This window comes from Globicephala melas, chromosome 2, assembly GCF_963455315.2.
Source record: "Globicephala melas chromosome 2, mGloMel1.2, whole genome shotgun sequence".
NCBI classification, from domain to species: Eukaryota; Metazoa; Chordata; class Mammalia; order Artiodactyla; family Delphinidae; genus Globicephala; species Globicephala melas.
In genome coordinates, this window is record NC_083315.2 from 168,422,914 (window position 1) to 168,439,694 (window position 16,781).

Consider the following 16,781-nt stretch of genomic DNA (forward strand, 5'->3'; position numbering starts at 1 on the left):
TATAAAATAGATAATCAACAAGGTCCTACTGTATAGCACAGGGAACTACTATTCACTATCGTGTAATAAACTATAATGGAAAAGAATATGAAAAAGCATAATGAATCACCTGGCTGTACACCTGAAACTAACACAACATTGTAAATCAACTACACTTCAATTAAAACTCTTTGCCCTCTAGACCAACGGTTGAAAAGTTTTTCTGGAATGGGTCCGACAGTAAATATTTTAGGCTTTGTAAGCCAGATGGTCTCTGTCACAACTATTCAAATCTGTAGTTGTAGCGTGAAAACAGCCATAGGCAGTATGTAAATGATGAGCATGGCGGTGTTCCAGTAAAACCTTGTTTACAAAATCATGTGGCATTTGGGCTGTGGGCTGCAGTTTGCCGACTCCTACTGTGCAAATTATACAAAAACTGTGTGAGAAAAGATAAAGATTGAAAGGAACACAGGAAAAAGGAGAAGGTTCTCTTAGAGCACTGGAATCACAGGCACATTTTTTAAATGTCAATTTCTTTAAGGTGGTAGTAGTAGTTTTTTAAAAAATTAAAGTACTTTAAGACTGCGTACATTCTAATAACAAATTAAGAGATTTCACAGTTCCATTCGACTTTTTAAAATAAGTTAGAATTAGGAAGCCCAGCTTTCACATTATGCTGTATAGAAAACGTAGTCCATGAAGTATGGCCAGCATGGGACTGAATCTGGCTTCTTTATCTACTAGCTGTGTGACCCCAGGCAAGTTTATTAACCTCTCTGTTCCTCAGTTTCCTTGTTTGTAAAGTGAGGATACCAATGGCACCAGCAAGCATACAAAGGCCCGGCACTGGGCTTCCCTGGTGGCGCAATGGTTAAGAATCCGCCTGCCAATGCAGGGAACACGGGTTCGAGCCCTGGTCCGGGAAGATCCCACATGCTGCAGAGCAGCTAAGCCCGTGCGCCACAACTACTGAGCCCACGTGCCACAACTACTGAAGCCCACGAGCCTAGATCCCATACTCCACAACAAGAGAGAAGCCACCGCAACTAGAGAAAGCCTGCACACCGCAACGAAGACCCAACGCGGCCAAAAATAAATAAATAAATTTAAAACAACAAAAAAAAAAGGAACAAAGGCTTGGCGCTGAGCCTGGGGTACAGTAGGCCCTCAATACAAAGACGTGCCTTTCAGACCTACAGGACCCACAGGACCCACACAGGCAGGATCTTGCTGACCCTGGGTCTGTGTCATCACCAGGATCAAAGCAGACTAGAAAACCCAGCACGCTTTACTGCTCACCTAAGAAAAATACCCTCCTATGGTTTTCAGGTTTGGTTTATAAAAGGATACAGAGCAACTTGAACCCCACTTTCATTTAATAAATGGCACCCCAGCTGTGAGAAGAACAGCCAGAAGAAGGCAGGGTTTGTTCCAAATGGGAGTTTTCGGAGCAAGGGAGTTCTCGGGGCTGCCCTGGCCGAACCCCTGGGAAGATCCACGTCCCCACAGGGGCTCAGGCCCAGCGTGCTTCTTCCTGGGGCCTGAGCCCCTGGGCCCTGAGTCTTGAGGAGGCAGAGGGAACAGAGTCCTCTCTTTTTGGCAGAAAGGGGCACTTAGGGTTCAGAGTCAAAGGCCCTTCTGACTTAATCCCTCCAAGGCTCCACAGCCCGTACCTGAGAAAGTCCACAACGTGTCCCAGGACAGTTGAGGTCCTTCTCCATCTATCTATGCAGCCTCACCTCCCACCGATTCCCACCTCCTCTTCCTGAACCAGAGCTCCCTGGGGCTCCCTGTACATAGCATGTGGCTTCCCCCCTCAGTGCTCTTCTTTGCCTGCCCACATTCATTCATCAGTTCTGGCACCACTGCCTCCAGGGAGCCCTCCAGGATTTTTCAGGGTGTACCAGGCTGGGAACTAACACTGTTAAGCATGTACCGGGTGGCAGTCCCCATGTTAGGTGTTTACACACAGCTTATTGAGGTCTCTCACCTCTTGTTAAGTAGGAATGATTGTCTTCTTTATATAAAGAAATCGAAGTGGTTCAGTGACCTGCCCAAGGTCATACAGAAGGTATCCTGCTGCCTTGTTCTCCCCAACAGCCCCTTAGCAGAGCCCAAGAGGTTTAAAACTGTCCGCACTCTGCTGGAGCTGCAAGGTGGTATCCACTGAGCTATCCAGAAGAGTTCATCCTCCTTATCTCGATGCCGTGCCTGATATCTGGAAGCCTCAGAGCACCACTAAGCCTTCCCCCAGGAGCCTTCACCTCCCAGGAGTCCAAGGTCAATCGGTAACAGGCTGTGCAGATTATAATTAGCACATGCCAGTTCCTTCCCAGGCTTCAAGACGCCAGTTTTACGATGTGTCTGTGTGAAGCCAAGGGCACCGGCCTTGGGGACTGATTAAGTCTTCAGTCCTTGCCCTCCGGGGTGGGGGGCAACATGAGGGGGTCACCAGCAGGGTTGAGTCACGTCCTTGCAGACACAGAGGTGCCACCCAAGCCCCTTGGACTTCAGGACCAGGGGCTACCAGTACCCAGGCAGCAGGGAGATGCCACCTGGGGCTCTGGGGAGCAGCGTGTTTCCCAGGCATGGGGCACTTGGCCCTGCCAGACTCCACTCCTCCCTCCCGGAGGGGACTGTGTCCAGGGCTGAGCTCCCCGTCAGTCCCAGCAGACAATAGCTTACTGTTGTGTGCAGCGCTTGGAAGCTGACCAAGCGCATCCCCCTCCTTATCCCCCTGATGGGAGGGAGTTTAATCCCTTTCCTCCTGGAGGAATCTGGGCTCCCCAACAATCCCTTAGCAGAGCCCATGGCCCTCCTGCTGCTGCCCAGCAAGGTCACCCGCACAGTTGGGGGAGAGAGGCGGTCAGCATGTGAGCCCCATTCTTTGCACTCCCACCCTGGGGACCGGGGTCAGACACACGGGGCCTCCCACACCCGGCACAAACAGCACATGACCTCCTAAAATGTGTTTTTCCCCTCCTGTTGCACAATGCTAGCTTTAGTGGATTTTCTTGCAAGGACTGATGGCCTGCAAGATTTGCATGAAAGGCAAATGTCACCCTCCCCGAGCTGACCGCACTCAACAGTAGGGCCGCCACCACTCAGGGGAAGGTGTGTCCATTCTGCATGTACAGGAGGGGAGCCACACGTGCTGGGCCTGAATCACTTCCCCTCCACGGAACTGCAACCTCCAGCCTGGCAGCAACTGGCCAGGACATGTGACCTTCGGATACGGTCTGTTTACTTATTGCTTGCTTGCTGAAGCTAGATGATTCTAGAACCTTCTAGAATATAAGTTCCATCAGAGCAAAAGTGTTGCCAGTCGTGTCCACTGCTCCCGTCCCTCTGCCTAGAATAGCGCCTGGCATGCGGTAGTCCCTCGGCAAGGAGTTGGTGAGTGAATGAATGAATCGCTGCTCTACGTATTCAGCGTCACTCATTTGTTCAAGAAACCTTCACAGGTGCCAAGTGCAGCTGAGAAGATACGAAGCTGGGACCTTCCCTTGAGGAGCTCATCGTGTCGGGGGTGGGAGGGGAAGACGAATGAACACAGAAGGCCAGTTAGAGAGTTAAGGTTCAGCTCAGAGCGGACACAGCGTGGTGAGAGACTGCCAAGGGAGGGAAGGGCATGCAGGACGGGGAACAGCATGTGCAAAGTAGCAAAGCATGAATTGGCATCTGAGTAATTTGTCCCCAGCATGGAGGAAATGAAGGCGGAGACCCTCAACCCTCATTCCTTCATCCTACAGCACTTACTACCTGCTCTGTGCTCAGGGACAGGCAGAGGCTGGCCCGAGGACAGGGTGGTTTCTGTCTTCACGCGCTCACAGACTCGGGGGACAGCAGAGCCAGTGATTCTTCGTGCACAGGGGCTCTGGGAGCTCAGAGGAGGGGCAATCAAGTCTGAGGGGGCACTGAGGCTCAGGGGGCAGTTGACCCCTCTTACACTGTCCATTGTGACCCAGACTGCCCAGCGCCACGGTCAGGATGGCAAGAATCTGACTAACTAGGGTGACCCAAGTGTCTTGGTTTGCCCAGGGCTTCCCCAGTTTTAGCTCCAAAAGTCCTGTGTCCCAGGAGACCCCTCAGTCTTGGGCAAACTGGGAACAGCTGGTCACACTTACTTCCACCTGCATGTCCCCTCCCAACACCCCTCCCGCCAACCTGTCAGCCACTCACAGGTGAGGGCTGGATTTTTAGCAGCCAGTGTCCAGGGCAGCTTTTCCCCGGGTAACCGAGTGGGAACAGAGGGCACAGCGATGGGTGAGTCTAATGCCTGTGTTCCTCGCTTCTCTGATTAAGTCTTCAGACAAGTGCAGGGGCACAGAAAACACTGGCTCGGCCGCCTTCCCAGGCTGCTGCAGGCTCCCTGGTCCCTTCACTGTTTCCCTTGTCTGAGTTTTGCCTCCCGAGGCCTCCCCTATCCAAGGTCAGGCTTCCTCCCCAGACTTCCTTTGTGTGTTCAGAGTGAGACCCATTGCAGGCGTCCAACACACACGTGCTGGGCTCAAGAAACAGGCAGCTAATGACGACTTTTCCATCTCCCTTATACAGAAGAGAAAACCAAGGCATAAAACTGGTCAGGAATCCACCTCTGCTATTTATTTCCCAAGATCCTGATGATTCCATTATTCAAAACCAGCTGACTTAAATCCCGCCTTCTAGAACCCTCCCTACTAGCCCTGCAGAGACACACACCATAGACGTTCTCTCCCAGGAGGACTCAGAAAAACTTAAAATCTTGTCCAGATGCCTGTTTCCAGGCTGGGGCTTCTAAACCAGAGCTCCATGCAGAGCAACAAAGTTCCCCCTAAAATATTCACAGAAACCCCTCAGCCTGGTGCCTCCCCAAACTGCTAGAGGGCTGTGAGGTCCCCCAAATGATGCTGGTCTCCCCAAGAACCTGAGGCACAGCATGCAGGAGTTATAAGAGCCTGGCTCTAGAGGAAAAGATCGTTAAATTAACCACCTCCACAAGTCCCTAGAGAAACTAGATTTATTCTCCTGTCTGGTTGTCTGCAAGGGCATCACATAGAGAAAGCTAGGTCTTTCAAGTCACAGTCTTCAAGCTCTACCATTTTTTACTAGCTTGTGTCCTTGGTCAAGCTCTGTAACTTCTCTGGGCCTCTTTCTCCATAAAGTGCTAAATAAGATCTACTGTGCAGGGTTGCTGGATAAAGGGATAAAGCATCCCTGTACTCTCGAACTCTATGGAAGTGAGAGGAAATAGCTAACCTTCGTGAAGGGTGTGCTACGTGCCAGAAGTGAACTGTCTGGCATTGATTTGATCGGTCCCACTATTACTGCCTCTACAGATGAAAGAACTGAGACTCAGAGAGGCTAAGCCATCTGCCCAAGGCTCCACAGCCAGCCCAGGACCAGTGTTCTCCCTCCGTCTTCACCACTAGACCTAATATTTGTTGATAAATGAACTAAGTACAGTAACTAATACTAGGTTCTACTTTAACTAACAGACATGAGACTCAGACCTGTTTCAGCGCCCTATTTGTAAGAACTGAAATGATTAGAACAGTGACTTACATCTTTAAGGTCCACCCTCCACTGCAGAGAAGGTTTCTAGAGCAAGGGACTGCTACACCGTGGCCCACTGCCTGTTTCTGTACAGCTCTCCAGCTGAGTGATGTTTTCATTTTTAAATGGTTGGAAAAAAATCAAAAGAAGAGTAATATTTCATGACAGGTGAAAATTACATGCAGTGCAAATTCCAAGTAGTTTTATCGGAACACAGCCCGCCCATTCATTTCCAAAGTGTCTATGGCTGCTTTCTAGATACAATGGAAAAACTGAATAATTGCGATGGAGACCAAATGGTCCACGAAGCCAAAAATATTTACCATCTGTCCCTTTACAGAAAAAGTTTGCTGACCTCTGTTCTATCAGCTCAAGGGAAATACCTCACCCCAACCCTACCTATCAGCATAGCATTCTTCCAGGTCTGAGAATCCAGAAGACTCCTTACTACTCCTTTCAGGAAATATAATAGTAGGCAGTCCCTGATATCCAGAATGGGCTGATCAGGCAAAGTTTTCCAAATGCTGAGAGCCGTGTCTTCAGCAGTTTTCCCTCTGGAGCTCCCCTTACTTAGAGACACTCAGGTAGTGTTTGTCACTAAGGTGAGGTCTTCCCAGAGCTCTCAGGGACATTGTTGGAGCCACCTACCCATGCCCTTCAAGATGGTACCGGAATCATACCTGGATCCTGGATTGGGTTCCACCCTCCCCAGGGGCTGCCATGGCATGAATCCCTAGAAGACAGTTCAAAGACAACAGGAACCTCACAATCACTCTGAAAGAAGGCACACAGGCCAGCTCTCCAGTGATAATAGGTAGGGGCCCCGGCACACAAGCAGAAAAAGCCGGCTGGGGTCAGGCAGGGTCTGTTCACCTGCAATTCTCTTTCTGTTTCGCTTCGGGAGAGTTTAAAGGGCAGCTGTGGTGAGCACTCCTTGGATCCATCAGCATGCCAGGCTTTGAGGGGCCCTTGGGAGTCATCTAGTTCCATGTTTCTACACACTTTGGCCATTTGGGCATCATCACATCCATGGGTTTTTTTTTTTTCTGCGGTACGCGGGCCTCTCACTGCTGTGGCCTCTCCCGTTGCGGAGCACAGGCTCCGGACGCGCAGGCTCAGCGGCCATGGCTCACGGGCCCAGCCGCTCCGCGGCACGTGGGATCCTCCCAGACCGGGGCACGAACCCGCGTCCCCTGCATCGGCAGGCGGACTCTCAACCACTGCGCCACCAGGGAAGCCCACATCCATGATTTGGGCCACATCTGGGGACACCTGCACTATTATTTTTTCTCGTTCGTTTGTAAGAAATTCAACCCGTTGAAACTTAAATTTATTTTAAGAGGAGACCTTTTATTTTTACCTTAAATAGAAAGCCAGGGTGAGAATCGTTTGCCATGTATAGAACATCAAAAGGAATAAATGCAATGACTATAAACGTCATTTATTTATCTCTATCTGGTGGTCAGCACATAAAGAGAGATGGGCGAGTGTCAGGGAGGTGTCAGACCAGATTAGCTCCACACGGAGACCGTCTCTGCACAAAATCCAGTGCTTCGCAACCATCCCTGTGCACCGAGAACCACCTGGGGAGCTTTGACAAAATACAGATAAGTCAGTCCCAGGTCCAGAGACTCACCCTTTAGCCGAAGGCGGCGCCCAGGTGATTATGAGAACACAGGATAATCAGAAGGATTAAAAAGAAAAAGTCCGGGCTTTCCTGGTGGCGCAGTGGTTGAGAGTCCGCCTGCCGATGCAGGGGACACAGATTCGTGCCCCGGTCCGGGAGGATCCCACATGCCGCGGAGCGGAGCGGCTGGGCCTGTGAGCCATGGCCACTGAGCCTGTGCGTCCGGAGCCTGTGCTCCGCAATGGCAGAGGCCACAACAGTGAGAAGCCCGCGTACCGCAAAAAAAAAAAAGAAAAAGTCCAAAGGAAGATGGAGAGGAAGACAGAAGGGAGTTATGTCACCTGTGCTCTCAGCGCACCGCAGTCATCCTGTCAGTTACTAGTAGCCTCCTGGTCCAAACTCAGAGCTCTGACCTAGTTTAAGCTCCCTGGCTGTATTGAAAAGGACCCCGAGGCCAGACTGGGAGTCAGACAATAGGGCCTGGAGTGGTGACATTGACTTTTGTCCCATAATTAATTCTATGAAAGAACAAAATTGCATTGGCCATTAGGGATGGCTGGGACCTTGGGAAGGAAACGAATGACTGAGGTATGCGGTCTGCACCCTGTATACCCCAATAAGAGTCCTCCAAAGGGGACAGGCTTAGGCTGGGTCGACTCCAGCCCATCACGCCCCCCCTGGACGGGCCTCGGCCAAGAACACCTGAGCCTGGGCTGACTCACCAGCAGTTGCGCTGGACCCAACAAGTCCAGTGCTGGGGCCGAGGTAGGCGGAAGTGCCGAGCTCCCTTCCAAGTGCCCCAATTGTCACCAAAGTCACCTCCCAGCTAGGGAGCGCCTCGGGGGAACGGGGAGCGCTCGGGAAGGCTGGAGAAGGAAGAGACCGGAACTGGACCAAGCACCTGCTTGGAGCTGGGAATGCCTCGTAAACCTGGGATCACATCTGCCCCTCACACCAGCTCTGCAGGGAAGGTGTGACCAGACCCCCTGAACCGGCGAGTTGTCCAGGCCCGTAGAGCTTATGTGACTTGCCAAGACCCCACTGCAGGTGGCAGAATCAGGGTCTCAGCCCAGGTCTGTCTGACGTCACCATTCCAGGCTGCCGGCTCCACACCTCAGGCCCAGGAGCAGAGAAAAATCAGGCAAAGTAGAAGGTCTGTCCTTTGCATAGGAAGACAGGTGACACCTTGCTCTGTGGGCTACACTAGCGTTTAACAATCCCTTAGCTCCAGGCGGGGTTTTGTGGCTTGCGATACCCGCTCACACATACCAAGCGCGGTGAAGAGTGTAGCACGTGTGCCCCGCAACTTTGCAGAGAAGGGAACTGAGGCCCAAAAGGACAAAATTAAAGGGTCCATCATGGGGCCTCTCCCAGCTGCCTGGGAGCTGAGCCATAGTCCCTGGGATGGGACAGTCTGTTTAAAGCATCCACCTCCCCCCATCAGACTGCTCCCATCCAGGGCAGGGACATGTCCATCTCAGTCAGCGCATTGAAGGAATGCGGCTGCCCAAGGAGAGCAGCTTCCAGGGTGGAAGGGCCCAGCTCTCTGGCACAAACGTGTGCCTCTATGGCTCCCGAAGCAAAGTTGGCTCCAGCCAGGAGCCGATTCCAATAGGGGACAAATATAGGAACTTACGGAGACCTCTCCTCCCTTCCCCAAGGGAGTAAGCAGCAACGAGCAAAGACTTAAGCTTTCAGGAGGTTTTATCCAGAAGGAAATGGGGATGAGACACCACAAGATGGACTTTTGAAAAAATCCATTTTCTAAAATTATTTCTGAGCAAAGTTGAGTTCGAAATCAACAAAGCGATAAACAGGCCAATTACGTAAACCAGGCTCGATGGCAGCCTGGCTCTGAGGAAAGGAATGTAACCTGGCAACCCCAACTGGCTCACATCCAACCTACAACCACCGGCTCGTGGTCACCAAGTTCGGACAGCTGGTGAGCCAGCCGCAGGTGGAGATCCCTGGGTCCGAGCTAGCAAATGGCGTGTGCAGGGCAGGATGCTCCAGGGTGGGCCCCAGCTCTGGGGAACCCGTGGCATTCCTGAACCCCTATGACACTCGCCACACAGAGAGGATTTCCTTTGAGGAATGGCCTGGCAGTGTGAGAGCCTTTGGGGATTGCAGAGAAAGAACTAGAAGCCTAGTAAGGAGGCCTGAGTCCTGGGTCTGACTCACCGCGTCCTGCCCAATGCACTCCCAGCATGGAAAGGCCAGTGTAGACCTGCATGAGCTCTGGGATAAATTAGTCTGAGTTCAGTTCTTAACTTCACTGCGAGCTGGCTGAGGACAGGTGAGTTAACCTCGCTGTAAACAGGACTGTCAGAGCACACGTCATGGAATCGTTGTGAAGGTAAAGAGAGAAAATGCAGAGAAGCTTCAGTAAGGGCTGAACAGATGTTAACTGACATGACAAACCAGGCAAGGGGGCTCACGGCATCCCATCCAGCCCATCAGCTTAGACATTTTCATTCATTCATTGATCCATTCATTCTTGCGTTCCGTAAATACGTGTTGAGCAGCTACTATGGCCAGGCTGCTCTGGGGACAGGAAAACAATCTCACCCTCCTGGAGTTTTCAGGTAGATGAGACAGAAGCTAACTAAACTCGATTGTAAATAAATAACTAAGATGATTTCAGGTAGTGTTAAGTGCTAGAGAGACAATAAAACAGGGAGATAAGGACATGGTAGAGAGGGGCAGGGGATGGGATGGGCATTACTGGTGGGCAGGATGACCCCCTGGAGGCTGTGACTGTGAGGTGAGATTTCCAAGAAAAGAAGGAGCAGCCATGGAAAGGCCTGGGGGAGGCACGCTTCACGCAGGGGTAGGAGCAAGAAGGAAGACCGCCGAACGCTGGGCATGAACAGGAGAGAACAGACGACAGGTCTGAGTCCCAGAGAGGCCGAGAGACGTGTCCAGAGTTCCAGGGCCGGCCCCCGGAGAGTCCAGGAAAATGGACGGTTCTCCAAGGAGAAAGTCCCCTGAAGAGGGCCACAAAGGGAGAGAAGGCGTGTGACACCTTCTCTCCCCAGCCTCGGGTCACCTTTCTCCTCTGTGTCCTGGGAATTATTAGCGTGTGCCCTGACCGCTACACTCAGGGGTGGTGTGAACATCAGCTCCCCTCAAGTTTGTAAGATCCTGTTTTAAACCGTAAAGGCTTTTCGCTAAATAATAATAATGAAAATAATAATAAGCTCTTTCTGGTTGGGATGTGGGAATAAATAATCCTCTATCCCTGCCCTCCAGGAGGTCATAATCTAGCAGGAAATCAACAAGAAAACTGAAAGCTACCTATCACTTGCAAAGCGCAATGAGACCATGAAAACGGAATCACCAACCCTGACCGGGTAGTTGAGGAAGACTTCTAGGAGGAGGTGATGTCTAGCCAGGTGTTGGTGGGGAGGCAACAGCTGGGCAGAGGTAACCTCTGGAGCACAGTCTGGAGGTGGGAAACATGAGCCTCCTCCCAGGCTGGAGGCTTGGGACTTAATCCTTAGAGCAAGGGGGCGGAGCGGGGGGGGGGGGGCACTGGAGGCAGATACACAGGGAATCACCTGATTAAGTGACCTGACCCCTCCTGGGAGGGGCAGGGGGGCAGACTGCAGCGGCCATACTGACGGTCCCCAAATACCTACTGTGAGGCTGTGGTTCTTGGATGAGAGGAAACATTCAGACTTCAAGGCGCCTTAGAGATCTAATTCCAATCTCCCTTTTTAAAGGGCAGGAAACGGAGACCCGCCCAGGTGAAGGTCAAACAGGTCTGTGAATGAGGGCGCCTCCTAGCATCACAGAGAGGCCAGCTCTTTGCAACAGCAAGGAAAGAGTCTCCCCCAGTGAGTCAGCCCTGCTGCATTATTTCAGCAAATGTCACTTGGGAGGGGCTCAGCCCTTTCCAGATCTCAAATAAAACTCTTGACTTAGAGTTCAACCAGCGGCCACGGTGGGCTTCGGCATCTGAGGAGTGAAGGGTGTGCTCTCACACAGCACACTTAAAACAGTCTCTCGTCTCTTTAGTGCTCCCTTGGGGTGAAACTCCTGCCTCATCAATTACCTGTCACCTGATTTGGGGCAAGACGGTGAACCTCTCTGAACGTGTTTCCCCGACTGAAAACTGGGGATCACCATATCCATGGCACAAAATTGCTTTGATAACTTATAAATATATCCAGCATGCCCTGCGAAGAGTAGGAGGAACCCTAAGAGGGCTTCCAGGAGGAAAGGCACTGCTTGTATGTTTCTGTCCGCGTAAGTCCTGGAAGTGCTGTGGTCACCGCTTGTTGTAGCTCTCTTCTGACTTTCTAAAATTGAAACGATCGCATCGGTTTAATCTCAGATATACCACCCACTTCCCTGCCTTGTAGTACTAGTAGGAGTAGCAGCACAGGTGTGGTGGGTGGTGTCCTGACGAGAGTCACATACGTGTAGCAGCACAGAGCGAACTGTCTTCTCTAACTACCTGCCTCACATTCCCTCGGCCGTAAAGCCAGCAGATGGGTCCAGGGGACCTGAGGTTCCTCCCAGCTCAAATACGTCAGGATTTTCTGATTTCAGAAGCATAAATCATGAGGCCAGGACTTAAAAAACCCTGTTGAATCAACTGAGATGGTAGAGTGTGAAAGTCACTCTTTTGTTATGACTTCAGAAGAGGGAGACTACCTCTACTGAATGAGAAACCATGGTCTGTTATACAACACGATTTGTGTTGGTTCCATTTTTTAAACCCAGGCAGATTAACATTTGAATCTCTGCGAAGAGTGTGATTTTCTAAGACAGCCTTGTGAAAATGCTCTATATTACCTTCTAATTTTACCTGTATGTACGATTTGATATATAAACAATGGAATATATATTGTATTACATTATATATGTATTACATCTACATATTATATACATTGTATATGTATATGTTTCTTATTTGCAAGTGATGAAGCATAAAAATATTTTTAAATAATGCCCACGAGCCCACAGAAACAGTGGAGCCCACTGAGAATGGAGCAGGCTGACCCTGTACCCTCTCCCCCACCAAAGATGGCCACCTTGGTTTTGCATTATCATTCCCTTGCCTTTTTTTTTTTTTAAACCTGCTTAACTTTATGAAACAGGATCTAGGTATAGAGGGGTGCATGAAACATACCTGTACTCACAAGTAATTACAAGGTGAATTCCCTCATAACCCCGCCCCCCACACCATGACCCTCTCAACCCCAATCTCCTCTCCCCCCAGCCCAAGGTGACACTTGACTTTTATTTAAGGTAATCACCTTCCCGCTTTCTGCCACCATTTTACATCTCATGTATATATTACATGGGATGTATATATGTTAATCAACTCATGTCAGTGTGCTCGTGTTTTGACCTTTCGAATTTCCTGAGCAGCCTCTGCCTTTCCCCTGAGTCTTTCAAAGTATTCTGGGTATGCTAGGATTCCCTTTGCCAGATCTGCGGCCTAGAAATCCAGGCAAGAGGTGCAGGCCACGCTACATTGTTGCAGCGACATTAGGAGGATTAGTAACAATAAAACCATGATAGCGCCTCTTTCTGGTGTGTCCCCACCATGCTGGGCAGTCTGCTGAGTGTTGTCCCCAGTTGTCTCATTTATCCTCCCAGCAACCCCACAGGAAGGTGTTGGGGCCTCTTAACTCTGTTTGGTTTTTTTTTGCGGTTCGCGGGCCTCTCACTGTTGTGGCCTCTCCCGTTGCGGAGCACAGGCTCCGGACGCGCAGGCTCAGCGGCCATGGCTCACCGGCCCAGCCGCTCTGTGGCATGTGGGATCTTCCCAGACCGGGGCACGAATCCGTGTCCCCTGCATCGGCAGGCGGACTCTCAACCACTGCGCCACGAGGGAAGCCCTTAACTCTGTTTTGATGATGACAAAATCAAGGCTTCTGCTGCCAGGACCGCCCGTCCCCCCATCTCCTTCCTGGCTTCTCACTGCCAGGGAATTCATCCTTAAGTCTTGAAGCAAAGATTCCTTGGACGGTGGGTAGGGGCCAAGAGGGTGGACAGACAGTTCCCCAACTTCCATCGGCTCCTCCCAGGTTCCTGTCTCTGTGATCCAGCTGGGCTACTGTTAGATATTACAGGAAAAAAAAAAAAAACTTTGGAATCCACTTCTTCCAGCAAATGCCAATGTCTTAATGTTGATTGGATCCTGCCTCATCAGTACTGTCCTCCTGATAATTGACGTATAACACTGTCCTTGTATTGTCTGAGACAGGCAGTGTGGTGGAGTGAAGAGCATCAAGTCAAAAGCCCTGAGTTCAAGACCTGTGGTTGCCAGGGGGGAGGGGGCTAGGGAAAGGATGGAGTGGGGGCTGGGGTTAGGACATGTAAGCTATTATATATGGAATGGATAAACAGCAAGGTACTACTGTATAGCACAGAGAACTATATTCAGTATCCTATGATAAACCATAATGGAAAAGAATATAAAAAAAAAGAATATATATATAGGACTTCCCTGGTGGTTCAGTGGTTAAGAATCCACCTGTCAATGCAGGGGACACGGGTTCGAGCTCTGACCCGGGAAGATCCCACATGCCACAAAGCAACTAAGCCCGTGTGCCACAACTACTGAGCCTGTGCTCTAGAGACCGTGAGCCACAACTGCTGAGCCCTCGTGCCACAGCTACTAAAGCCCACGTGCCTAGAGCCCGTGCTCCGCAACAAGAAAAGCCACTGCAATGAGAAGACCGCGCACCGCAACGAAGAGTAGCCCCCGCTCACTGCAACTAGAGAAAGCCCGCGCGCAGCAACAAAGACCCAATGCAGCCAAAATTAAATAAATAAAATTTTTTAAAAAAGAGTACATATATATGTATAACTGAATCACTTTGCTGTACGGCAAAAATTAACACAACATTGTAAATCAACTATACTTCAGTTAAAAACAAGAAGAGGAAGAAGGGGAAGGAGGAAAGAAAACGAATGAAAAAAAAAGCCCCGAGTTCAAATCCTGACTCCACCACTCCTGGCCTCTGAGTCTCTCTCCTCATTTGTCCCTGGGCCAGGAGTGGCAGCCTTGCCTGTGGTCAGAATCCTAGGAGGTGAGAGACAGGAAATGCTGCCTAAGAGCCCGGAGTCCCCTGGAGTCCCCTGCTGGTGCCTCTCAAATCTCTGCCTGGGTCAAGGACCAGCTTTCAGTGCCAGAAGAGCTCGGAGGGAGATGATCAAGGCCACCTGCCATTTGACAGACATGGGGACATCAAGACAGAGGGGGAGAGGGTGGAACTGAGGGGGAGGAAACTCAGGTGTCCTAACCAGACCCCATCACCCCAAAATGTGACACCTGCTCCCATGTGCTGAGGCTGACACCGCACGGAACACTGTTGAAGAGAAGTCCCATTTCATTCTCTCAGCGGGCGCTATGGTCATCCCTTCTCGTGGGGAAGCAAATTGAAGCTCTGAAAGGTGAAGTAACGTTTCCACGATCACCCAGCTGGGAAAAGGCTAAGGCAGGGCTGGAACAGCTAGTCTGACGTCCACCCTCATTTCTAACAGCGGAGCAATACGGGAGGCCCTACTGCCCACTGGGCACCCAGGGGCTCCAGGGCACTTTGGAGGTTGTGCTGGACCTGCCCGGTCTTGCCTCCCCAGAATGGAGGTCACCCTGCAGCTAAGCCACGTTCCCCCAACAGTCGCCGCCCCAGGTTTCTGCATCACAAGGCAGAGTGGCCACCCAGGCAAGGACAGGTCCCTGGCTGTGGGAAAACATGCAAAACACCCGGGCTAGAGGTTTGTTCCCGAGGAGACAGAAGGAACTCAAACTTCCCCTGAAGGGTGCCTGCGTGGGCTAGAGGCCAGCCTGCACCCTGGGGCAGAAACCTGAGCCCAGATTCCCACCACTCCCCTCAGTGCCGCCAGCAAATCCTCGGGTCCCCTCCTCAGGAACCCCAGCGAGAGGAATGAGTTCCAGAAATAAGCCCTCGCAGCCCACACCCCCTCCAGCTGCCCTCCAAGGGGCCTCTCTGGCTGCAAATGATGCCCCAGGGCCAGCAGGCTTGGCACAGCTGTGGCCGGCTGCCTGAGGAATGCACAGACCCACACGTGTCAGAGAGCTCCGCTGGGGCATGGTTACAGGAAACAGGGCAAAACAGCCTGTTGGGACAGTGCACTCCCCCTCTGCCTCCCAGCTTCTGACCTCTGATAGCTGTTGGCTGTCCCGGCTGTGCAGGAGGCAGGGCTGGACCCTTCAAGAGACAAGTTCTGTTTTTGGCTGTGTGGCTCTGGGCAAATCACTCCCCCTCTCTGGACCTGTTTCCTCTGGATGAAGGAGGCTGTCCTGTCAGGCTCAGAAGGGCAACGATTTTGTGACATGCTCCCTTTACTGGGAGGACAGTCACTTTTCCCCACTGTCTCCTCCTGCCCTCCTTCATGTGAAACGAGGCATGCCCCCCGCCCTCCACCCCGGGCACATCAGGCTCCCCCACTGGCAGCCCTTGGCTGTAAAAGGCCCCTCATTAGTGCCGGGAGGAACCAGGGAGAGGGTCCCAGGGCAGCCTTGGGCCAGAGCTTCAGGGCCAAAGTGATAAAACAATAACATTTATTATCACCCCACCGCAGCTGGAGTTCCCCGCCTTAGAGTTTTGAAGCGGAGGTCAGTGGGCTGCACTGGGCACTCACTGCTCCTGGGATGACCGACAGGCCACGTCCACCAGATCCACTGTTTGGAGTCAAGATCTGAAGATTCTAAGAAGAGTCAGCATCCCTTCGGGGCTCCTTAGGCCCTACAAGAGGTTTCTGCCCTCACTCTCCCCTTCTTTAGAGATGTGGGATGAGGCCCAGAGAGGCTGAGAAGCTTGCGCAAGGCTGCACAGCCGGGGGTTCTGAAGGAAACTGATCCTGCCTGCGGTGCGACTTCCTCTTCCTACCGTGGGCTCTGGGCTCTCTCAGGCACTACGGAGCGAGCTCGTGGTCGCCCGGAGCGGCTATTCCCGCCGGCGTTTACCGCCCGGTCCGGGGACACGCGGCGGCGCGAGCTCGCAGCGACAGGTCCGCTCGCCCCAAGCGGAGGCAGAGCGAAGATTGGAGGCGGCGCCCGGCCTTCCGGGGACGCGCTGCCCTGGACTTAAGGGCTTTTTCTTGGGGACCGAACCTCCAGGGTTGCGGAGCAGAAAGGCTAGGGGATTTCGCAGGCGGCAGGAAATGGTTGGGTTTAAACTAAAAATACCCGCCCGCCCGCAGCTGTCACGCCAGGGCCCCCGCCCCCGAGCCGGGCGCGCCTCCCCGGGTCCCCTTGACTTTCAGCGACCCCGATCCCTGAGGGACGCGCCATGGCTGGGCCGGGGGGTTGAGGACCCGACCCTCTCGGTCCCCGTCCCGGCCTCCCGGCCCCGAGCCACTTACCCGGCCGGGAGCTTGCAGGAGCGCGGTGCCGCGTGCACTCCGGGCAGAACCGCCCTACCCCTCCCTGCGTCCGGAGAGGCTCCGGGCTGGGCGGGGCCGGGGCGGGACCCGGACACTCGCCCCCGCCCCGCCCAGTCCTCTGGGGACCAGCCAAGGGAGCCGCCGCCAAGGGAGCCGCCCCCAGGCCCCGCCAAAGTGGCGGGACGAGAGAGGGACGCGCCGGGCTCCGCGCGCTCGGCGGAGGCCCCCGAGGCTCGGCCCCAGTCCGGCGGACGGAAGGAGCGCT

General features: G+C 52.6%; 1 protein-coding gene across 3 annotated transcripts in view; it reads right to left on the bottom strand.

Annotated features, from left to right (window-relative positions):
* Window positions 1–16,554, bottom strand: part of SYNE3 (spectrin repeat containing nuclear envelope family member 3) — a 91,463-nt gene extending 74,909 nt beyond the window's left edge. Inside the window, exon 1 of one of the 3 annotated variants that reach the window (XM_030883460.2) lies at window positions 16,496–16,554. The gene's annotated coding sequence lies outside the window, so the exon portion shown is untranslated. Of the gene's footprint in view, window positions 1–5,526; window positions 5,641–16,495 lie in introns of those variants that run through there. The other 2 variants (XM_060295251.1, XM_060295252.1) reach the window with 2 other exon arrangements.
* Between the last annotated feature and the right edge of the window lie 227 nt (window positions 16,555–16,781).